General features: G+C 44.9%; 1 long non-coding RNA gene across 1 annotated transcript; it reads left to right on the top strand.

Moving 5' to 3' along the window:
* Window positions 1-338: 338 nt before the first annotated feature.
* On the top strand, window positions 339-19632 carry LOC137561614 (uncharacterized). The gene is made up of 3 exons (XR_011030070.1): window positions 339-416; window positions 10556-10600; window positions 19575-19632. It is a non-coding gene; the product is annotated as an uncharacterized lncRNA (long non-coding RNA).
* The last annotated feature ends 3495 nt before the right edge of the window (window positions 19633-23127 follow it).

The following is a 23127-nucleotide window of genomic DNA, read 5'->3' as shown; positions in this document are numbered from 1 at the left end:
TATGTGTGGTTAAAAAGAGCAGCATTTTTGTTAGTTTAATATACATAAGTGACTAATATCTGGAAGTTCCACCTCCAATTACTGAAGAAATAGAAAGTCCCTGCCTAAATCGTCCAGCATGGAAAGCAACCATACCTCCATTACTCATTCTTTCCTGACTTCTTAAGATAAAAACTGGCTATAAAGTGACCTTGCAGATCATGCTTCGCTGGTGCACTTTTCTGCAAACCAATAGTGAGTTGAGAGATCGGACAGCACTCTTCACCATGTCACAGTATGCCATTGTCGTGATGCTGGTCTGTTTCCTGAGAGCATATTCTGCACCTCACAAAGCCTACGATACATGCCCAGGCATGTCTTGTCCTTTGCTGGTAAATCACATTTGGAAGATGATGGAAAATTTAGAATATAAAACGGTATGTGCCCTTCTTCATAATGATTAAAGTGAAACTCTACTGTAGCTGGAAAAAAAACCAAACAATTCTTACATTTTAGCTTTATACATTTAGGGATTATTGACAAATCTTCCTTCGACTTGGCTAAAGCATGCAAAATTTGCATGAAATTGCAATTAATTGCACAAGATTCTTTGCAGAGACTGTGCTACGGGAATGTATTAGTTGAGTGATTGGATTAGTCAAGGAGTGGAAAATGAGCAGAAACTTCCTACTGTTTGCAGTTAGTTTCTTATGCAGCAAAATGGAAAGTTTTCTGGGCTGTTGGTTATCCACAAAGAGATCAGACTGATCAGGAAGGTGTGTGATTTCAGCTTTGGCAAGTTTTCAAAATTACAGATGTCTGAAAACTTAAATGAAAATGTATGTGTTAATAATATTTTATTTGAAAAAGTTTTGCATGCACGTGCAGTTCTGTTTTTGACCATTGTTGTCTTCAGAAGTAAACACAATACCTGTAGTTATCTACTAGGTGTTTCTAGAAGTGTTTTGTTATTATTGCACAGTGTTCCTTTTAAATTCTGTGCTCAGGTGTGTTTCTTTTAGGTTCTAATTTCTAGGTGTATTTTGGCAGTACCATTTATGTGGAATTCTACATTCCCTTTTAGTTGATTCAGTAAATAAATGTAAAAGCAAACACGAAATAAAGTTCATAGGTCTTTTTACTGTAGCCACTTTAGTAATCTTTGAAAAGAGGCAGACAAAATTGCAAACATCCATCTTTTGATTTTGTCCGGCTTTTCAGACCAAATTCCAACATCGACTTTTGGTAAGTCTAATGCAATGCATTTCTGACAAAGGGCTGGTGCACAAAGACCGCAGCAGCACTTTTCAAATCCAAAGCACTTTGAAAATCACTTGGCTAATGTTACCTTGTGAGGGTGTCTCCACAGCAGCGTTGTGATTTTTTCAAAATCGCAAATGCACTGCATGTAGCATTTTTTGGAGCGACTCAGCTTGAATGAATGAACTAAAATGCTCATTCAATAAAAATCACTATGAAAATTGCTTCACAAAATCTCAATCGATAAGAGCTAGCGGTTGCTAAAGTGATTTTGGTGTGCACTAGTCCTAGACATCCAGTGCGGGAATTGGGGGCACTCAGCAAAGGGGGTGGTGCAACACCCACTTTGGGTTGAAATATGGGGGTGCTAATAAATAAGAAATGGGAAAAAATTGCCACAATTCACCCTTTGCCGGGTATAAAAAAGGAATTTAAAAAACAACTGGTCAATTTTGCCACCTCTATGTATAATGAGGGGAAACAGATTTTCAATACTACTGTATAAACAGATTTTGCAGGGTAAACTCTCATAGTTCATAGAAGTGGTAAAGTTGGGCAATCAAAATTGGATACTGTGGATTACTGTTCTTTAGTCTTCTAGTAAACATGCCTGTATGTTTGTCATTTCATCTAAAACAGACAAAAGTGGTCTTTTCCTCATCACTAGCTTCCTGCATAGGTAGCTGCGCTGAAGTACTTTTTACTACGACAGAGGAAATAAAGTAGCTTCCTGTCTCACCACCACAGAGTACCCGCTAGCTGTATTTAATAACTACCAGACAGAAAACGTTGTTAGTACCAAAGATAATTCATGCAATATCAACAAAATAAAATCCTCAATATACTTTGTGAACAAAAAATAAAAGAACGCATAAGTACTACTTTTCAGCAAGTGACAACTCCTCTACCAACGGTGCGCTTCTTAACTTCCTGTCTTCCACTTCATAAAACTTTTTACATGCATTCTAGTCCGCAGCTATGTAAGGAGACATAGGCCTCAATTCACTAAGCTTAACTCCTGTCTTTTAACAACTCTTCAGAGCTGTTTTACAGTTATCACAAATATCACCATGGTGATAACTGTATAACAGCTCTAAAGAGTTATTAAAGACAGGAGTTAAGCTTAGTGAATTGAGGCCATTTTCTGTTCTGCAGTCACTAGGGCGTACGTCAAAAAAGGGCGTCGGGAAAAAAGGGCAGCATTAATAGCGTTTATAAAAATATTGTGCTGTATTTCGTTTACAAATAATGTTTTACAAATGTTTAAATCATTAAATAATGTGTATGAAATCGGCAATTGTGAAACCGTTAATCTTCCCTGTTTCAAAAGTGAAACTTATAATTACGTTTCTTAAAAAACGATAATATATGTTTAATCGTTATAATTGTATATTATTGTGAATAACCTTCATTTTTTGTTTCTTCTTATAATAAAATCTGAAAATATTGTTTATAACGATGATATAAATATAACTACGTTCATAATAAGTGTTGTAAAACATTAGTAAGTATTACTAAAATTGTACTAAAACTATACCTAACCCTACTCTCTCACAGAACCCTCCATGTACCTATCCCTAACCCCTAGACCCCCCTGGTGGTGCCTAAACCAAAGATCCCCCCTGGTGGTGCCTAAACCTAAGACCCCCCTGATGGTGCCTAACCCTAAGACCCCTCTGGTGGTGCCTAACCGTAACCACCCTCCTGGTGGTGTATATTGTACTGTAACTATACCTAACCCTACTCTCACACAGAACCCTACCTGTACCTATCCCTAACCCCTAGACCCCCTGGTGGTGCCTAACCCTAAGATTCCCCTGGTGGTGCCTAAACCCAAGACCCCCCTGGTGGTGCCTAACCCTAAGACCACCAGGGGGGTGGTGCCTAAACCTAAGACCTCATGGTGGTGCCAAAACCTAAGACCCCCCTGGTGGTGCCTAACCCTAAGACCCCCCTGGTGGTGCCTAAACCTAAGACCCCCTGGTGGTGCCTAAACCTAAGACCCCCCTGGTGGTGCCTAACCCTAAGACCACCAGGGGTGGTGGTGCCTAAACCTAAGACCTCCTGGTGGTGCCAAAACATAAGACCCCCTGGTGGTGCCTAAACCTAAGACCCACTTGGTGGTGCCTAAACCTAAGACCCCCCTGGTGGTGCCTAACCCTAAGACCCCCCTGGTGGTGCCTAACCCTAACCACGACCCTTAGTGATCGCTTTATTACGTGGATAATAATGTTTTACTAATAGTGACTGTAAAAAATATATTGCAATTTAGGTTACGTACTGATCGCTTTATTTTGTGAATAATAATGTTTTACAAACAGTAAGGGATAAAATGTTAAATAATGTTTTAGTTAAATAGGTAGGATAAATATGTTTAGTATTTTTATGAACGTTATTCGTCACGGGTGCATTTTCTAAACCTAAATCATCACAAGCACAGTTATAAAACATTAAAAATCGCTGGGCGCCGTTTGTAAAACATTATTAATCTCTGGCGCCCTTTTTTCCTGTTCGGCGCCCATTAAACGATATTTATTATGGGAGTGAATGGCGGCGGCCTTTTTGTCCACTAGCTGCCTGCGCCCTTTTTTTTCCTGTTACCATCACCAGGCGAAAGAGATCAAACAATGAGAAGCTGACATAATTAAATGTTCACCTTCTTCTGAGACTTGCTGTGGGTTTTTCTGTTGCTATTACATTAATGACTGTAAGGCCACATTCACAGTGGTGTATTGCAGTGTAACAGTGACTTCATAACGCAACTTACTGCACTGCAATGCACCACCTATGCAATGTTCACAGCTTGGTGGGTGTGTTGCGGTATGGCATGTTGCAGTATGGTAATGCACTGCATGCGTGCATTACTGCTAAAAGCGCATGCTAACAGTAAGAGTGAAGCATACTTTTTATTGACTGTATGCTTCACGGCACTGTTCATCTTCAGCCTTCTGATTCCTCAAGGGCAGCGATCTATCTTCAAGGATCTCAGAAATGTCTTATAGTGAAGTCAAGGTAAAAAAAAAACTGATGAGATAAACAATTGTATTTATCCTCCTATTCCCCCCCCCCCCCCAAATACTTTTTTTAAAATATCCCATGGTTTTATTTTATATTTAACCACTTGAGGACCTAGGGCTTTCTACCCCTTAAGGACCGGCCACTTTTTTTCCATTCAGACCACTGCAGCTTTCACGGTTTATTGCTCGCTCATACAACCTACCACCTAAATGAATTTTGGCTCCTTTTCTTGTCACTAATAAAGCTTTCTTTTGGTGCTATTTGATTGCTCCTGCGATTTTTACTTTTTATTATATTCATCAAAAAAGACATGAATTTTGGCAAAAAAATGATTTTTTTAACTTTCTGTGCTGACATTTTTCAAATAAAGTAAAATTTCTGTATACATGTAGCGCGAAAAATGTGGACAAACATGTTTTTGATTAAAAAAAACCCCATTCAGTGTATATTTATTGGTTTGGGTAAAAGTTATAGCGTTTACAAACTATCGTGCAAAAAGTGAATTTTCCCATTTTCAAGCATCTCTGACTTTTCTGACCCCCTGTCATGTTTCATGAGGGGCTAGAATTCCAGGATAGTATAAATACCCCCCAAATGACCCCATTTTGGAAAGAAGACATCCCAAAGTATTCACTGAGAGGCATAGTGAGTTCATAGAAGATATTATTTTTTGTCACAAGTAAGCGGAAAATGACACTTTGTGAGAAAAAAAAAAAAGTTTCCATTTCTTCTAACTTGCGACAAAAAAAAATGAAATCTGCCACGGACTCACCATGCCCCTCTCTGAATACCTTGAAGGGTCTACTTTCCAAAATGGGGTCATTTGTGGGGTGTGTTTACTGTCCTGACATTTTGGGGGGTGCTAAATTGTAAGCACCCCTGTAAAGCCTAAAGGTGCTCATTGGACTTTGGACCCCTTAGCGCAGTTAGGCTGCAAAAAAGTGCCACACATGTGGTATTGCCGTACTCAGGAGAAGTAGTATAATGTGTTTTGGAGTGTATTTTTACACATACCCATGCTGGGTGGGAGAAATATCTCTGTAAATGACAATTTGTTAATTTTTTTTACACACAATTGTCCATTTACAGAGATCTTTCTCCCACTCAGCATGGGTATGTGTAAAAATACACCACAAAACACATTATACTACTTCTCCTGAGTACGGCGATACCACATGTGTGGCACTTTTTTGCACCCTAACTGCGCTAAAGGGCCCAAAGTCCAATGAGTACCTTTAGGATTTCACAGGTCATTTTGAGAAATTTCGTTTCAAGACTACTCCTCACGGTTTAGGGCCCCTAAAATGCCAGGGCAGTATAGGAACCCCACAAATGACCCCATTTTAGAAAGAAGACACCCCAAGGTATTCCGTTAGGAGTATGGTGAGTTCATAGAAGATTTTATTTTTTGTCAAAAGTTAGCGGAAAATGACACTTTGTGAAAAAACACAATTAAAATCAATTTCCGCTAACTTGTGACAAAAAATAAAATCTTCTATGAACTCGCCATACTACTAACGGAATACCTTGGGGTGTCTTCTTTCTAAAATGGGGTCATTTGTGGGGTTCCTATACTGCCCTGGCATTTTAGGGGCCCTAAACCGTGAGGAGTAGTCTTGAAACTAAATTTCTCAAAATGACCTGTGAAATCCTAAAGGTACTCATTGGACTTTGGGCCCTTTAGCGCAGTAAGGGTGCAAAAAAGTGCCACACATGTGGTATCGCCATACTCGGGAGAAGTAGTACAATGTGTTTTGGGGTGTATTTTTACACATACCCATGCTGGGTGGGAGAAATACCTCTGTAAATGGACAATTGTGTGTAAAAAAATCAAAAGATTGTCATTTACAGAGGTATTTCTCCCACCCAGCATGGGTATGTGTAAAAATACACCCCAAAACACATTATACTACTTCTCCCGAGTACGACGATACCACATGTGTGGCACTTTTTTGCACCCTAACTGCACTAAGGGGCCCAAAGTCCAATGAGTACCTTTAGGATTTCACAGGTCATTTTTGTTTCAAGACTACTCCTCGCGGTTTAGGGCCCCTAAAATGCCAGGGCAGTATAGGAACCCCACTAATGACCCCATTTTAGAAAGAAGACACCCCAAGGTATTCCGTTAGGAGTATGGTGAGTTCATAGAAGTTTTTATTTTTTTGTCACAAGTTAGCGGAAATTGATTTTAATAGTTTTTTTTCACAAAGTGTCATTTTCCGCTAACTTGTGACAAAAAAATAAAATTTTCTATGAACTCACCATACTCCATACGGAATACCTTTGGGTGTCTTCTTTCTAGAATGGGGTCATTTGTGGGGTTCCTATACTGCCCTGGCATTTTAGGGGCCCTAAACCGTGAGGAGTAGTCTAGAAACCAAATGTCGCAAAATGACCTGTGAAATCCTAAAGGTACTCATTGGACTTTGGGCCCCTTAGCGTACTTAGGGTGTAAAAAAGTGCCACACATGTGGTACCGCCGTACTCAGGAGAAGTAGTATAATGCGTTTTGGGGTGTATTTTTACACATACCCATGCTAAGTGGGAGAAATATCTCTGTAAATGACAATTGTTTGATTTTTTTACACACAATTGTCCATTTACATAGAAATTTCTCCCACCCAGCATGGGTATGTGTAAAAATACACCCCAAAACACATTATACTACTTTTCCTGAGTACGGCGGTACCACATGTGTGACACTTTTTTGCAGCCTAGGTGCGCTAAGGGGCCCAACGTCCTATTCACAGATCATTTTGAAGCATTTGTTTTCTAGACTACTCCTCGCGGTTTAGGGCCCCTAAAATGCCAGGGCAGTATAGGAACCCCACAAGTGACCCCATTTTAGAAAGAAGACACCCCAAGGTATTCTGTTAGGTGTATGGCGAGTTCATAGAAGATTTTATTTTTTGTCACAAGTTAGTGAAAAATGACACTTTGTGAAAAAAAACCAATAAAAATTAATTTCTGCTAACTTTTGACAAAAAATAAAATCTTCTATGAACTCGTCATACACCTAACAGAATACCTTGGGGTGTCTTTTTTTCTAAAATGGGGTCACTAGTGGGGTTCCTATACCGCCCTGGCATTTTACAGGCCCAAAACCGTGAGTAGTCTGGAAACCAAATGTCTCAAAATGACTGTTCAGGGGTATAAGCATCTGCAAATTTTGATGACAGGTGGTCTATGAGGGGGCGAATTTTGTGGAACCGGTCATAAGCAGGGTGGCCTTTTAGATGACAGGTTGTATTGGGCCTGATCTGATGGATAGGAGTGCTAGGGGGGTGACAGGAGGTGATTGATGGGTGTCTCAGGGGGTGGTTAGAGGGGAAAATAGATGCAATCAATGCACTGGGGAGGTGATCGGAAGGGGGTCTGAGGGGGATCTGAGGGTTTGGCCGAGTGATCAGGAGCCCACACAGGGCAAATTGGGGCCTGATCTGATGGGTAGGTGTGCTAGGGGGTGACAGGAGGTGATTGATGGGTGTCTCAAGGTGTGATTAGAGGGGGGAATAGATGCAAGCAATGCACTGGCGAGGTGATCAGGGCTGGGGTCTGAGGGCATTCTGAGGGTGTGGGCGGGTGATTGAGTGCCCTAGGGGCAGATAGGGGTCTAATCTGATAGGTAGCAGTGACAGGGGGTGATTGATGGGTAATTAGTGGGTGTTTAGGGTAGAGAATAGATGGAAACACTGCGCTTGGGTGGTGATCTGATGTCGGATCTGCGGGCGATCTATTGGTGTGGGTGGGTGATCAGTTTGCCCGCAAGGGGCAGGTTAGGGGCTGATTGATGGGTGGCAGTGACAGCGGGTGATTGATGGGTGGCAGTGACAGGGGGTGATTGATGGGTGGCAGTGACAGGGGGTGATTGATGGGTGATAGGTGATTGGCAGGTGATTGACAGGTGATCAGTGGGTTATTACAGGGAAGGACAGATGTAAATATTGCACTGGCGAATTGATAAGGGGGGGTCTGAGGGCAATCTGAGCGTGTAGGCGGGTGATTGGGTGCCCGCAAGGGGCAGATTAGGGTCTGATCTGATGGGTAACAGTGACAGGTGGTGATAGGGGGTGATTGATGGGTAATTAGTGGGTGTTTAGAGGAGAGAATAGATGTAAACGCTGCGCTTGGGTGGTGATCTGATGTCGGATCTGCGGGCGATCTATTGGTGTGGGTGGGTGATCAGATTGCCCGCAAGGGGCAGGTTAGGGGCTGATTGTTGGGTGGCAGTGACAGGGGGTGATTGATGGGTGATAGGTGATTGGCAGGTGATTGACAGGTGATCAGTGGGTTATTACAGGGAAGAACAGATGTAATTAATGCACTGGTGAATTGATAAGGGGGGGTCAGAGGGCAATCTGAGCATGTGGGCGGGTGATTGGGTGCCCGCAAGGGGCAGATTAGGGTCTGATCTGATAGGTAAAAGTGACAGGTGGTGATAGGGGGTGATTGATGGGTGATTGATGGGTAATTAGTGGGTGTTTAGAGGAGAGAATAGATGTAAACAATGGATTTGGGAGGTGATCTGATGTCGGATCTGTGGGCGATCTATTGGTGTGGGGGGGTGATCAGATTGCCCGCAAGGGGCAGGTTAGGGGCTGATTGATGGGTGGCAGTGACAGGGGGTGATTGACGGGTGATTGACGGGTGATTGACAAGTGATTGACAGGTGATTGACAGGTGATCAGGGGGATAGATGCATACAGTAAACAGGGGGTGGTCTGGGGGGGGGGGGGGGGTCTGGGGAGAATCTGAGGGGTGGGGGGTGATCAGGAGGGGGCAGGGAGCAGGGGGGGGGGGATAAAAAAAAATAGCGTTGACAGATAGTGACAGGGAGTGATTGATGGGTAATTAGGGGGGTGATTGGGTGCAAACAGGGGTCTGGGGGGTGGGCAGGGGGGGGTCTGATGGGTGCTGTGGGCGATCTAGGGCAGGGGGGGGGAGAAATCAGTGTGCTTGGGTGCAGACTAGGGTGGCTGCAGCCTGCCCTGGTGGTCCCTCTGACACTGGGACCACCAGGGCAGGAGGCAGCCTGTATAATACACTTTGTAAACATTACAAAGTGTATTATACACTTTGTATGCGGCGATCGCGGGGTTAACATCCCGCCGGCGCTTCCGTATAGCCGGCGGGATGTTGCGGCGGGCGAGCGGTGACAGGCGCCGGCGGAGGATCACGTCACGGATGATGCGATCGCTCCGCCCATGCCCTTAGAAGGACCGCCGCCTCTGTGGGTGAGCCGGTCCTTCAGGGCTCCACTTCCCGGCCGCCTCTGTGCGTTAGGCGGTCGGGAAGTGGTTAAACATTGACAAAGTAGTTTGCAAGTTTTATTGTCTCTGCTCAATGGCAGTTTATTAAGTGTCCCAGAGTTCAAATTCAAGAACTATTGGCTTTCTATCTCTTCCTTACCCTCAGAAGTTGTATTCTGCCTGGAAAACTTTTATTGCTGTAATTTGCTTATCAGTGAGGTTCACTATATTCCCAGCAAGTTAGACAGACACGGTCACATGTCCAAAAAAGTACTCTTTTATAAACTAAATAAAATAAAAATAAAAAAAGATAAACAGCGTGGTTATTAATATGTCTTGTATTGCACATACACATGTTTATCTCGTTATGTCACATGTTGCCTCGGGTACACTTTAGTTCATTTTTAAAGCAATAGTCTTGGGATGGTCAAAAGATGTAAAGGAATAGGTGGCCAAACATGATACAAGAAAAAGATGTGATTTAAAAGCAATTCAATAAAAAATGATCGGTTGTACAGAAAACTCAAAAAGATTTTTTTTCTATTCGAGTAAGAAATCTGATTACATTTTGATTTTTTTTTCAATAAAACTTGATTGGTAGTGGTGGAAATTTATTTTTTCTGAGTTGTCATCTTTTTCACAGATTTATGATATATTGGTCAGACTTTTGAAAATATTACAATCAGAAAAATTGATTGTTTTTCTCGAATTGAAAAGAAATATAAAATAATTTTGTCGCATGTGGCCACCTTAACATTGACATTGATGTAGTCTAGACAATGGTGCATCGATTAATAACTAGACATTTATAATATGTCAAGTCTCTGACGTTGTGTAGCTTTACTCAGCTATTTTAACGTCATGGGATAAGCATGCTAGGATAAAACACATTTTTTGTAAGTCAAGTCCTTATAGTCTCCTCAGGGTCCTATAGTAAACCCCCATCTTCTTACATATTCTGATAAATACTACTGCAGCTAGCGCTTGTTACAATATAAGAGCAGTGGTTAACCTTTCCTAATTATTATTATGCATATATCTTGTTACAGCTGAATACAGGAACTCGCGCAAGCAATGTGACCAACTGCACTCTAGTAAGTTGTACCTGTATTTTATTTTCTCACTTCAATTGTGCGTATGCAACTGTGCATGTGTACTGTATGGGGGGGGGGGGCTGAGTGTATTGGAATTTGGAGCAACCCAAGTCTCAATTTCTCACACATGGCTTTGTGGCCAGTAGGTGAGGCGTCAGCAAGAACACTGCTAATCCTCCCCCTCTGCCCCTAACACACACACACAGTTTTCACAAACCCAATGTGTTTTAACAGTGGGAAGGTGCTTGGAGCTGTGCGAGGTGAAAGATGCTCCCCTCCTTATTCACAAAGAATTATGCACTGGTCTTTGCTTTTGGATGTATCTGGCATTACGTTTGTTTTAACATTGGGGGGGGGGGGGGGGGTGCTTTTAATGTGCGAGGTGAAAATCCTTGCCTTCCTTCTCACAAACAACCATGCATAATCTTTAACTTTGGAGTTATCCAGTATTAAGGACATTTAGTTTACATGCTATAGTAGGCTTTAGTGAATCTGAGGAGGGACTATGGAGTGGTGGACAAAGGAGGGGTAAGAAGGAAAATAATGTGCTTGGTCTGTGCTTGGCCGATGTGATCGGGCACTTCATACCTCTCCGTGATGCATTGGGGAGTAATAGAGCCACCGTACAAGGCAGATTCTCAGCAGAGATGGCTGAGAACCGTCTACCACATGTATGAGGCTCAACCCTAAGTATACTCTCTATGGCCAGTATCTTCAGCTAGGCAGACAGGAAAACGTTTTCAGACACAGAATATTACCTTGTACATCATAAATAAAACCCCACAAGTGACCCCATTTTAGAAAGACGACGCCCCAAGGTATTCCATTAGTAGTATGGTGCGTTCATAGAAGATTTTATTTTTTGTCACAAGTTAGCGGAAAATTGATTTTTTTTTTCCACAAAGTGTCTATTTCCACTAACTTGTGACAAAAAATTAAATATTCTATAAACTCACCATACTACTAATGGAATACCTTGGGGTGTCTTCTTTCTAGAATGGGGTCATTTGTGGGGTTCCTATACTGCCCTGGCATTTTAGGGGCCCTAAACCGTGAGGAGTAGTCTAGAAACCAAATGCCTCAAAATGACCTGTGAATAGGATGTTGGGCCCCTTAGCGCACCAAGGCTGCAAAAAAAGTGTCACACATGTGGTATCGCCGTACTCAGGAGAAGTAGTACTGTATAATGTGTTTTGGGGTGTATTTTTACACATACCCATGCTGGGTGGGAGAAATATCTCTATAAATGGACAATTGTGTGTGTAAAAAACAGACATATTTCTCCCACACAGCATGGGTATGTTTATTTAATTTTTTCACACACAATTGTCCATTTACAGAGAGATTTATCCCACCCAGCATGGGTATGTGTAAAAATACACGCCAAAACACATTATACTACTTCTCCTGAGTACAGCCGGGTGATCAGAAGCCTGAAGGGGGCAGATTAGGGCCTGATCTGATGGAAAGGAGTGCTAGAGGGTGACAGGAGGTGATTGATGGGTGTCTCAGGGGGTGATAAGAGGGGAGAATAGATGCAATCAATGCACTGGGGAGGTGATCGGAATAGGGTCTGAGCAGTGGTGTAGCTAAGGAGCTGTGGGCCCCGATGCAAGTTTTACAATGGGGCCCCCCAAGCACTCTATACATAACAATTGATACGGCGCACCAAAACCTGCCAATGGCAACTACAGTGTCAGAGGTGCAAGAAGGGGATGGGGAACAGTTTGTTAATGATTACCACTATTCAAACTATCTATAGAAGTGATTATTATGAACACAGGACCAATAGAGAGCTAATACTGCAGTTAAGGGAGGGCCCTTTGGAGCTCCTCTGCCCCAAGGGCCCACGATGCGGTCGCAACCTCTGCACCCCCTATTGCTACGCCCCTGGGTCTGAGGGGGATCTGAGGGTTTGGTCGACTGATCAGGAGCCCACACGGGGTAAATTAGGGCCTGATCTGGTGGGTAGGTGTGCTAGGGGGTGACAGGAGGTGATTGATGGGTGTCTCAAGGTGTGATTAGAGGGGGAAATAGATGCAAGCAATGCACTGGGGAGGTGATTCGGGGGGGGGGGGGGGGGGTCTGAGGGCAATCTGAGGGTATGGTCGGGTGATTGGGTGCCTGCAAAGGGGCAGATGAGGGTCTGATCTGATGGGTATGATGGGTAGCAGTGACAGGGGGTGATTGATGGGTGATTGATGGGTGATCAGTGGGTGATTAGAGGGGAGAACAGATGTAAATAATGCACTGGAGAGGTGTTCAGGCGGGGTCTGAGGGTGAACTGAGGGTGTGGGCGGGTATTTGGGTGCCTGCAGGGGGCAGTTTAGGGTCTGATCTGATGGGTAGCAGTGACAGGTGGTGACAGGGGGTGACGGGGTGATTGATAGGTGATCAGGGTGTAATTAGAGGGGAGAATAGATGCAAGCAATGCACTGGCGAGGTGATCAGGGCTGGGGTCTAAGAGCATTCTGAGGGCGTGGGCGGGTGATTGGGTGCCCGCAAGGGGCAGATCTGATGGGTAGCAGTGATAGGTGGTGACGGGATGACAGGTTGAATGATAGGTGATCAGTAGGTAATTACAGGGGAGAATATATGGAAGCAATGCACTGGCGAGTTGATCAGGGGGGGGGGTCTAGGGGGATATTTAAGGGTGTGGGCGGGTTATTGGGTGCCCAAGGGGCAGATTAGGGTCTGATCTGATGGGTAGCAGTGACAGGTGGTGACAGGGGGTGATTGATGGGTGATTGATGGGTGATCAGTGGGTGATTAGAGGGGAGAACAGATGTAAACAATGCACTTGGGAGGTGATCTGAGGGCGGGTCTGCGGGCGATCTGGCAGTGACAGGGGGTGATTGATGGGTGATTGACAGGTGATCAGTGGGTGATTACAGGGGAGAATAGATGTATACAGTAAACAGGGGGGGGGTCTGGGGAGGATCTGAGGGTGTGTGTGGGGGGGAGGGGGTGATCAGGAGCCCCCAGGGGGCAGTTTAGGACCTAATATAAAAAATAGCATTGACAGATAGTGACAGAAAGTGATTGATGGGTGATTAGGGGGGTGATTGGGTGCAGGGGGCTCTGAAGGGTGCTGTGGGCGATCAGAGGGCGGGGGGGGGGGCAGGATCAGTGCTGTGTTGTGCTTCACTCTCGGGGCTGCAACCTGCCCTGGTGGTCCCTCGATCACTGGGACCACCAGGGCAGGAGGCAGCCTGTATAATACGCTTCATGTACATTACAAAGCGAATTATATGCTTATGTCGCGGCAGATTGGGGGTCAACAACCCGCCGGCGCTGCTAATTGGCCGGCGGGTTGAGGTCGCGGGTGGGCGGAACCTATTGCCGGCGGCTGCACGGACATGCAGCACGCGATCCCCAGCCAGCTAGTCCGCAACTACTGATGGGCGTATTGCGATCTTTGCCGCCGCCCATGGTCTGTGGGCGGTCGGCAAGTGGTTAAGTGATTATTTTGCTTGCAAATGTGCTAAATGGTTATTTTTATTAATTAGGTGATACATAAGTCATGTTTGAGAAGTTTTGTGAATACAGCCCTTTGTCATAAAATGTCTAGAGATGGCCCGAATGGTTCGCCGGCAAACGGTTCCAGGCGGACTTCCGGGGTTTGGGGGAGAACAGCTAACTTTTCTGGAAGTTCAGTTCGCCCCCATAGTGCATCATGAGGGTCAACTTTGACCCTCTACATCACAGTCAGCAGGCACATTGTAGCCAATTAGGCTACACTCCCTCCTGGAGCTCCACCCCCCCTTATAAAAGGCAGGCAGCGCCAGGCATTGGACTCACTCGTGTGCCTGAAGTAAATAGAGAAGGGATAGCTGCTGCAGACTCTCATAGGGAAAGCTTAGTTAGGCTCTTGTAGGCTTGTTAGCTTGTTCCTGGTTGATTGTTATTGCTAAAAAAGCACCCCTCAACAGCTCTTTTGAGAGCTAATCTTGTTCTTGTAAATTTTTTTTTTTGTGGCCCACTTGCATTATATACAGTCCTGTCAGTCAGTCGCAGCTGGCCTTTGGCCCCTTGGTGGTATAATTACTACTGTGCCAGGTGCACATTATAATACCCATCACTGCATATACCTACTACCTGTTGTTCCCTTCCCACCCACCTACCTACGTGAGTGATATTTAATACCACCAGTCACTGTACCTGTTCATGGTACGTGTGTGTGACAGGTGCACATTTGTAATATCCATCACTGCATATACCTACCTGTTGTGTTCAGTGCACCCACCCACCTACCTACGTGAGTGCGCGCAGTGTGATATTCCACTCCGTGCATACCTGTTAACTGCACCTGTGTGACTGCACATTGTATTAGTCAAGTCAGTGCATACCTTTCACTTCATCCCCCCCCCCATATGGACAAAACGGACAAAACAGGTAGAGGCAGACCCAGAGGAAGGCCACCCGGCAGGTCTGTGCAAGGTCGTGCTGATGTGATTTCGTGTGGCCCTGCACCAAAGTACAGTGCTCAGAAGAAGGCACGTCCCATCAACTCCCTAGATTGTCAGGACGTGGTTGATTATTTAACACAGAACACCTCATCTTCCGCAGCCACCAGCGCTACTACAAGCACCACATCCATTCCATTTGACGGTTCGCAGGAGTTATTTGGTGGGGAAATCACTGATGCACAACCATTATTGTTACAACCAGATGAAGGCGCTAAGCAAGTCACACCACCTCATATGTCTGAGTTACTCAGACATATGAGGTGGTGTAACTTGCTTAGCTGTGTGAGGAGGAGGAGGATGAAATACCTGCTGTTGGTGCAGTTTTGGAGGTGTATGAGGCAAGCGAAGCTGGGCAGGATGATTACGATGATGACGATGATACGGATGCCACGTATGTTCCCAATAGAGGAGATGAATCGGGGGACAGTTCAGAAGAGGAATCAGAGAGGAGTAGGAGGAGACGAGTTCCTGAAAGAAGCAGGGGGAGCTCGTCGACAGAAACAGCTGTCGGCAGTGTCCAGCTCCATGTATCGCCACCTATCTACAGCCAGCCAACATGCCCTTCAATATCAGCTGCTGAGGCCACCATAGTGCCAACACGCCAGGGGGGCTCAGCGGTTTGGACATTTTTTAGTATGTCTGCCGTAGATCAGAGCAATGCCATCTGTTCTCTCTGCCTCCAAAAATTGAGCCGTGGAAAGGCCAACACCCACGTAGGGACAACTGCCTTACGAAGGCACATGGAGAAAAGGCACAAACTGCAATGGGAAGTGCACCAGAGGAAAAGCAGCACACAAAAGAAAAGCCACCCTCAGGGGCGTAGCAATAGGGGTTGCAGAGGTAGCGACCGCATCGGGGCCCTTGGGCCAGAGGGGCCCCGAAGGGCCCTCCCTCAACTATAGTATTAGCTCTCTATTGGTCCTGTGCTCATAATAATCACTTCTTTAGATACTTTGAATAGTGGTAATCATTAACTAACTGTTCCCCATTCCCTTCTTGCCCTTCTGACACTGTAGTTGCCATTGTCAGGTTTTGGTGCATCGTATCAATTGTTATTTATAAAATGCTTGGGGGCCCCATTGTAAAACTTGCATCGGGGCCCACAGCTCCTTAGCTACGCCACTGGGCCCACCCTTCTTCTCGTTTTCCTCCTTCAGGTGCAGCATCTTCAGCCGTTTTCTCCCTTGCACCTTCACAGCCACCCTCCTCCACTCCGCCTCTGACCTTGAGCGGTTCCTGCTCCTCTGCCCACAGCAGCAAGGTGTCTGTGAAGGAAATCTTTGAGCGAAAGAAGCCAATTTCTGCCAGTCACCCCCTTGCCAGCCATCTGACAGCTGGTTTGGCGGAACTGTTAGCCCACGAGCTGTTACCATACCAGCTGGTGGACTCTGAGGCCTTCCGTAAATTTGTGGCCTTTGAGACACCGCAGTGGAAGATGCCAGGCCGCAATTATTTCTCTAAAAAGGTGATACCCAAACTGTACCGTGAAGTTAAGAGGCAAGTGGTGTCATCTCTGGCACACAGCGTTGAGTAAAGGTTTCACCTGACCACGGATGCCTGGTCTGCCAAGCACGGTCAGGGCAGGTACATTACTTACACAGCCCATTGGGTCAACCTGGTGACCGATGGGAAGCAGGGAGTACCTGGCTGTGCAGCGGACAAACATGTGACACCTCCACGGCTTGCAGGCAAGCCTCCTGCCACCTTCTCTCCTCCTGCTACATCCTCTTTGCTGTCGTCGTCCTCCTCCTCCTTGGCTGAGTGGCAATTCAACTCTACTGGTGCTGCGATCTCCTCTCTAGCTACACAGCCCCAGCTCCCCAGGGTCTATGCTGCATGCCAGGTACAACAGTGTCACGCCATCTTAGACATGTCTTGCCTCAAAGCGGAGAGTCACACTGGAGCAGCTCTCCTGGCTGCTCTTAACAAACAGGTGGATCAGTGGCTGACCCCGCACTAGCTGGAGATCGGCAACATGGTGTGTGACAACGGCAGCAATCTAATTTCCACTTTGAATTTGGGAAAGCTGACACATGTAACCTGCATTGCACATGTGCTGAATGTAGTCATTCACAGATTTAGAGGACGTCCTGAAGCAGGCCAGGAAGTTGTGTGGGCACTTCAGGCGGTCTTACACGGCCATGGCACGCTTTGCGGACATTCAGCGGAGAAACAAGTTGCCGGTGAGACGCCTGATTTGCGATAGCCCGACTCGCTGGAATTCTACCCTCCTTATGTTCTCTCGCCTGCTAGAACAGGAGAAAGTCGTCACCCAGTACCTCTACAACTACAGTAGAAGGACACAGTCTGGGGAGATGGGGATGTTCTGGCCCAACAACTGGACACTCATGCAAAATGCATGCAGGCTCATGCAGCCGTTTGAGGAGGTGACCAACCTGGTTAGTCACAGTGAGGGCACCATCCACGACTTGATCCCATACGCTTACTTCCTGGAGCGTGCCGTGCGTAGAGTGGTGGATCAAGCTGTGGAGGAGCAGTTACGGGAGGAAGCATTGTGGGATCAATTCTCATCAGAACCAGATGTTTCCTCAACACCTGCGGCAGCACAGAGGGGGAGGAGGAAGAGGAGGAAGAGTAGTGTGGGGAAGAGGAGTCAGACTTGTAACTTTGTGGAGATGGCGTCATTGATGCTGTCCAGCCTGTTGAGGGACCCCCTTATAAAAAAACTCAAGGGGAATGAGCTGTACTGGGTGGCCACGCTAGTAGACCCTCGGTATAGGCACAAAGTGGCGGACATGTTACCAACTCACCTGAAGGCAGAAATGATGCAGCACATGCAGAACAAGCTGGCAACTATGCTTTACAATGCGTTTAAGGGTGATGTCACAGCACAACGCAATAAAGGTACCACTGCTAGTAATCCTTCTCCCATGTCCACGCAGGCAAGGACAGGATGCTCCAGCGATCTCATGGTGATGTCAGACATGCAGACATTCTTTAGTCAAACGCCTCGCCTTTGCCCTTCCGGATCCACCCTCCACCAACGCCTGGACCGGCAGGTAGCCAACTACCTGGCCTTAAGTGTGGATGTAGACACTGTGAGCAGCAATGAACCCTTGGACTACTGGGTGCGCAGGTTTGACCTGTGGCCAGAGCTGTCCCAATTTGCCATCCAACTTCTGTCTTGCCCTGCCTCAAGCGTCCTGTCAGAAAGGACCTTCAGCGCAAGTCACAAAAGTGTTCAGTACCTCACCTTTATCAAAATGAATGAGGCATGGATCCTGGAGGGCTAACCCAAGACTAAGTCAGTCCCCACACACAGCATCTCTGCCTGCACGCCGCTTGACTGCCTGCCCCAAGACTAAGTCGCTCCCCACACAGCACCTCTGCCACCACCAACAGGGTCCAGGACTCCAGGTGGATTCCTGAATTTTTAAGGCTGCTGCTAGCATGGCATGTGCCAATTCCCCTTCATGATCATTACCTTGCAGCGGTAAAGGGGCTTGGGTATCACAATGAAGCCATGTCCGCCGGCTATATGAGAGTCTTGAGGGGGGAGGCACACCCAAGATAATAAGGTCGTTGCTTCATTGTGGACAGACCAAATTTGATCAGCTGGACAGTCACTGTTGTTCTATCACTGAGCTACCACAGCCCGGCGACCATATGGGCTTGAAATCCGCCTGCACTCTTGCCATGGTGCGCACTAGTCCAGCACGGCCGTCATTACACAAACAGCTGTTTGCGGTGCGTTACAATGTGAGTTTGGTGTGTCAGTGTGAAGCAGTACTCTAATTACACTCCCTGATTGATGTATACACATGCAAGATGTTTTAAAGCACTTTAGGCCTGCAATTTAGCATTCAATGTGATTTCTGCCCTTAAAACGCTGCTTTGCGTCAAATCTAGATTTTTCCCCGGGACTGTTGGCGTCTATCCCACTCCGCCATGCCCCCCTCGAGGTGTTAGACCACTTGAAACATCTTTTCCAACACTTTTCTGGCCAGCATAAGTGGTTCTAGTTTTCAAAGTTCGCCTCCCCATAGAAGTCTATTGCGGTTCGCGAAAGTTTGCGCAAACCGAACTTTTGCGGAAGTTCGCGAACCGAAAAGCAGAGGTTCGGGTCATTTCTAAAAATGTCTTTTAAGCCACCAGCAAGCAAGAAAATACTCAAATCTGATAGCACTTTTCACCAACTTTTGGGTACCTTTTCAGTTGTGAAATGCAAAAAAATTAGTTTAAAGAGAAGATGGAAATTATCTCCTAGGAGCTAACTCAGGTGAAAAAGTTAATTGCATATGGGCCCAAATGACAGGAAAAACAATGAATAAATACTATCCCAGCACAAGACTGGTCGAGGAGAGTAAACACTGTTTTTATCTTCATCTTTAAAACATCAGATGGCATAAGAAGCTCTTATTATTGATGTGTTTCTAGGAACAAATAGTGGCTACTTTACTAATGTGCAATGAAAACACAGTGGAAGGAAAAGCTTGAAACTATTTTTTTTTTCTTTTAACAAATCAATGAATTATTCATTTCAGATTGGCTGCAACCTGAACATTTTTCTAAAAGAGCTGAAATCAAGATGGAATTGTATGGTAAGGTTTTTGATTTTTGAGATTTTCTTTATAGTATAAACTGACCATCATCCTGTCCTGTGTAGTGCATTCCAGATGCACCCATGTTAGTCTCATATTATACAATACCTACGGTATTTCTTGAGGTTTGCCAAGATTTACATAATCAAGTAATCTGTTATGTTAGCTTTAACATTTTCTATTCTTTCCTTTATGATTCATTACATTTTCTGTTATTATTATTTATATAGCGCTAACATCTTTTGCAGCGCTTTACAGAGTATATAGTCTTGTCACTAACTGTCTTTTAGAGGAGCTCGCAATCTAATCCCTACTACAGTCATATGTCCATTGTAGTCTAGGGCCAATTTAGGGGGAAGCCAAGTAACTTATCTGTATGTTTCTGGGGTATGGGACAAAACCCACGTAGACTTGGGTAGAATATACAAACTCCGTGCAGATAGTGCCCTGGATGGGATTCAAAGCAGGGACCCAGGGCTGCAAGGTGAGAGTGCTATTCACTACGTTACTGTGCTGCAATGATATATACATGGTTCCCTATTTAAAGAATAATATCTTGAATTTAAGATTCATTTTGCAAAGGCATATTTAAAAAAAAACAGCATTTCAGTATGCATGCGTCCATTTTTTATTTTTTTACAATTTCTGTGTAGCCTAAAGGTGCCCATACACTTAAGCTATGTACCCACATCCAGATGGATTGGGGATTTCTGATGCAGGACGAACAAATCTGCAAGCATAGTTGGCATCATCAGAAATGAACGCTCATGTAAATAATCGTTTACACAATCCCGGCAAATTAACGTGAAAGTCAATAATCCTTCACGATTTAATCCAACATGGCGGTCGTTAAAATGATGGTACGTGATCAGGTGTGGACCTTTAGAGATGAGCACCAATTGAATCCAAAAGATCCATTCCTTTCAGATGAAATCTGATCAGAGAGGGATGGAATCCTTCCACACACTACTCTACTAATAGATTTCAGCATGAACGTTAACAAAAAATCTATCAAACCGTAACATTGCACTGTTCAGTGCATTGCAACGCTATGGGCCCTTTAATCTGCCACCACTCATGACCCTGAGCTGATCGATAGTTTTCATCCAGGGTGATTCACCTATTTGATTGATTTTCAGCCAAAATAGATTTCTAGCAGATTTGATTTGAGTGATCGAATCTTCCCAGTAACCAGTGGTAAAGATTGATAAATCTATGGACACCATTAAGGTGGCATTCATTCATTAATGGCCATCGGATTAAGCCAAGAGATGAATCCCTATTTGATCAAAATCTGATCAGAGAGAAATCTATTTGTAACGATTGTGAAACTTTCCCTGTGATCAGCGCACAACGCGTGCGCTGACACGGCGGAAATCCTCCACAAGCGTATAATTTGCAGGAACCCAGCAAAAGGTGCTACGCACCCGTAGAGGGAAAATTCCTGTCGGCAGATGGCGCTGGGGAGTGCAGAGGAACCAATCCTCTGTACCTCCACAAATGCCAGACAGGAATTGTACGAAACGCAGAACGCAATCGCAAGAGAGGCGATTGCGAATGAGAATGAGCAAAGGAACAGGTTGTATGTGTGTGTGCCAATCCAGTCGCCACCCCGCAACCGCACACACACAACAGCAGATAGGAAATAGGAACGCGATCGCGAGAGGTGCGATCGCCAGACGAGACACAAGCAGATCAGAACAGAATACGAGGTTAGCAAAGGCACAGCAAATAATACAATGAGGAGATACGGAAAATAACAAATGCTAGCTAACCGCGAACACCGCACTCATTCGCAACAGTGCACGCGGTTATGCGCGGTCTCCACGTGATAAGCACAATAGAGACAAGCACGCCTAACTAACCATTAACAGACAAACATGAAACAGAGGACGCGAGCGCTTGCTTAACGGTTACCTCACCGAGCCTCCAGCAAGCGTAGCAGACAGACACACGAAAACAGGGACAAGCGACAGATAGGATCCACAGCACTAGCGAAAAGTGGCTAGCGCGATCCAAGTACAGAGTAGCAGAACAGAAGGATCCCCAGCGCCAGCGAAAAGTGGCCAGCGCGATCCCAGAAGACAGAACAGAAGGATCCCCAGCGCTAGCGAAAAGTAGCTAGCGCGATCCCAGGAGACAGAACAGAAGGATCCCCAGCGCTAGCGAAAAGTAGCTAGCGCGATCCCAGGAGACAGAACAGAAGAGATAGCTGGTAGCAACCGCTGCACCAGCTATACTCCAAGAACAGAGATCAGAACCATTTCCTGTCGACCACCATTGGGACTGGACAATGGCAACAGGCAAGACAAGACAGAACAGGCAATACAGATAATACAATCCTAACTGCACTAGGGAAATCTGCCTAGCGCAGATTCAGGAATTACTCTAAGCTGATGTTCAAACAGAGAGCAAGGCTGACACCCCACCAGGAGTGTTACATAGGACGAAATCCTTATGAACAGCGAAGCATTGTGGGAAAGACATAGTACTTATAGTACACGCCTCCAATGAATGTGGCCAGGCAATTTGCATGACAACGTATGCAAATTCCTCTGCAAGCACAAGCTGCAAAACTGACAGAAGCTCTTCTTTCCAGAGTCCTGCAACATGCAAACCTACACAATGGTCAAAAGGCTGGCTGCCTGCACAGGCAGCTGAGCAAATCATCACACTATTACAGGTAAACTGAAGGCAGATTAATTACCATATTGCCCATAGTATATGGGGAGAAAAACATTTTCTCCTAAGTTTTCTCCTAGGCGGTATTTTTAGAATTTGTCATAAAATATATTTTAATTCACCAGCAAGCAAGAAAATACTCAAAATAAATGTGATAGTGCCTTTTCACCAACTTTTTGGTACTTTTTCAATTGTAAAATGCTGAAAATTTAGTATAAAGAGAAGATGAAAAATAATTTCCTAGGAGATAATTTTTTTTTCTCCTGGTGGACCATAAGGTGTGGTTACCGAATCAGGCGATGCACCTGTGCTGATGCGACTTTGCATCTGTATCACTTTTGCCGTGACATGCATGGCTATAGGGATTCGGATGCATTAGCCTCAATTCTGGTAGCTGTGTTGTTTTTGTTGTTGTTGGGAAAATACTGCAATTATTTTTTAGGCAATTCTAAAAGATTTTTCCACATGCAACCATTTTTTGGTAATTTTCAAAAAATGCGGTAAAAAGAGTGAAAAATGTGGTAAAATTGCAGCATTTCAATGGTGGGCATATGGTAAATAAAAATAATAACGTAGCTACCTATGGAAAGTATATTTGTAAGCATCACTATAAAAAAAAAAAAACATTAAATATTTATATTTTTATTTCTACTATTCTTTTCTATTACACAGCCTGAATAGGAACTCCACTAAAATAGTAATAAGAACTGAATAGGAACTCTCCTAAAAACTTCAAAATGCACACAAAAATTGACTTTACCGCCAGGTACAGGCAGGTCTTAAACTAAACTCAAAATAATTTGCTAAAATGCGC

Source organism: Hyperolius riggenbachi, chromosome 3 (assembly GCF_040937935.1).
Source record: "Hyperolius riggenbachi isolate aHypRig1 chromosome 3, aHypRig1.pri, whole genome shotgun sequence".
In the NCBI taxonomy this organism is placed as follows: Eukaryota; Metazoa; Chordata; class Amphibia; order Anura; family Hyperoliidae; genus Hyperolius; species Hyperolius riggenbachi.
Note: the sequence above shows the minus strand (reverse complement) of the source record. Positions and strands in the feature narration are given on the sequence as shown.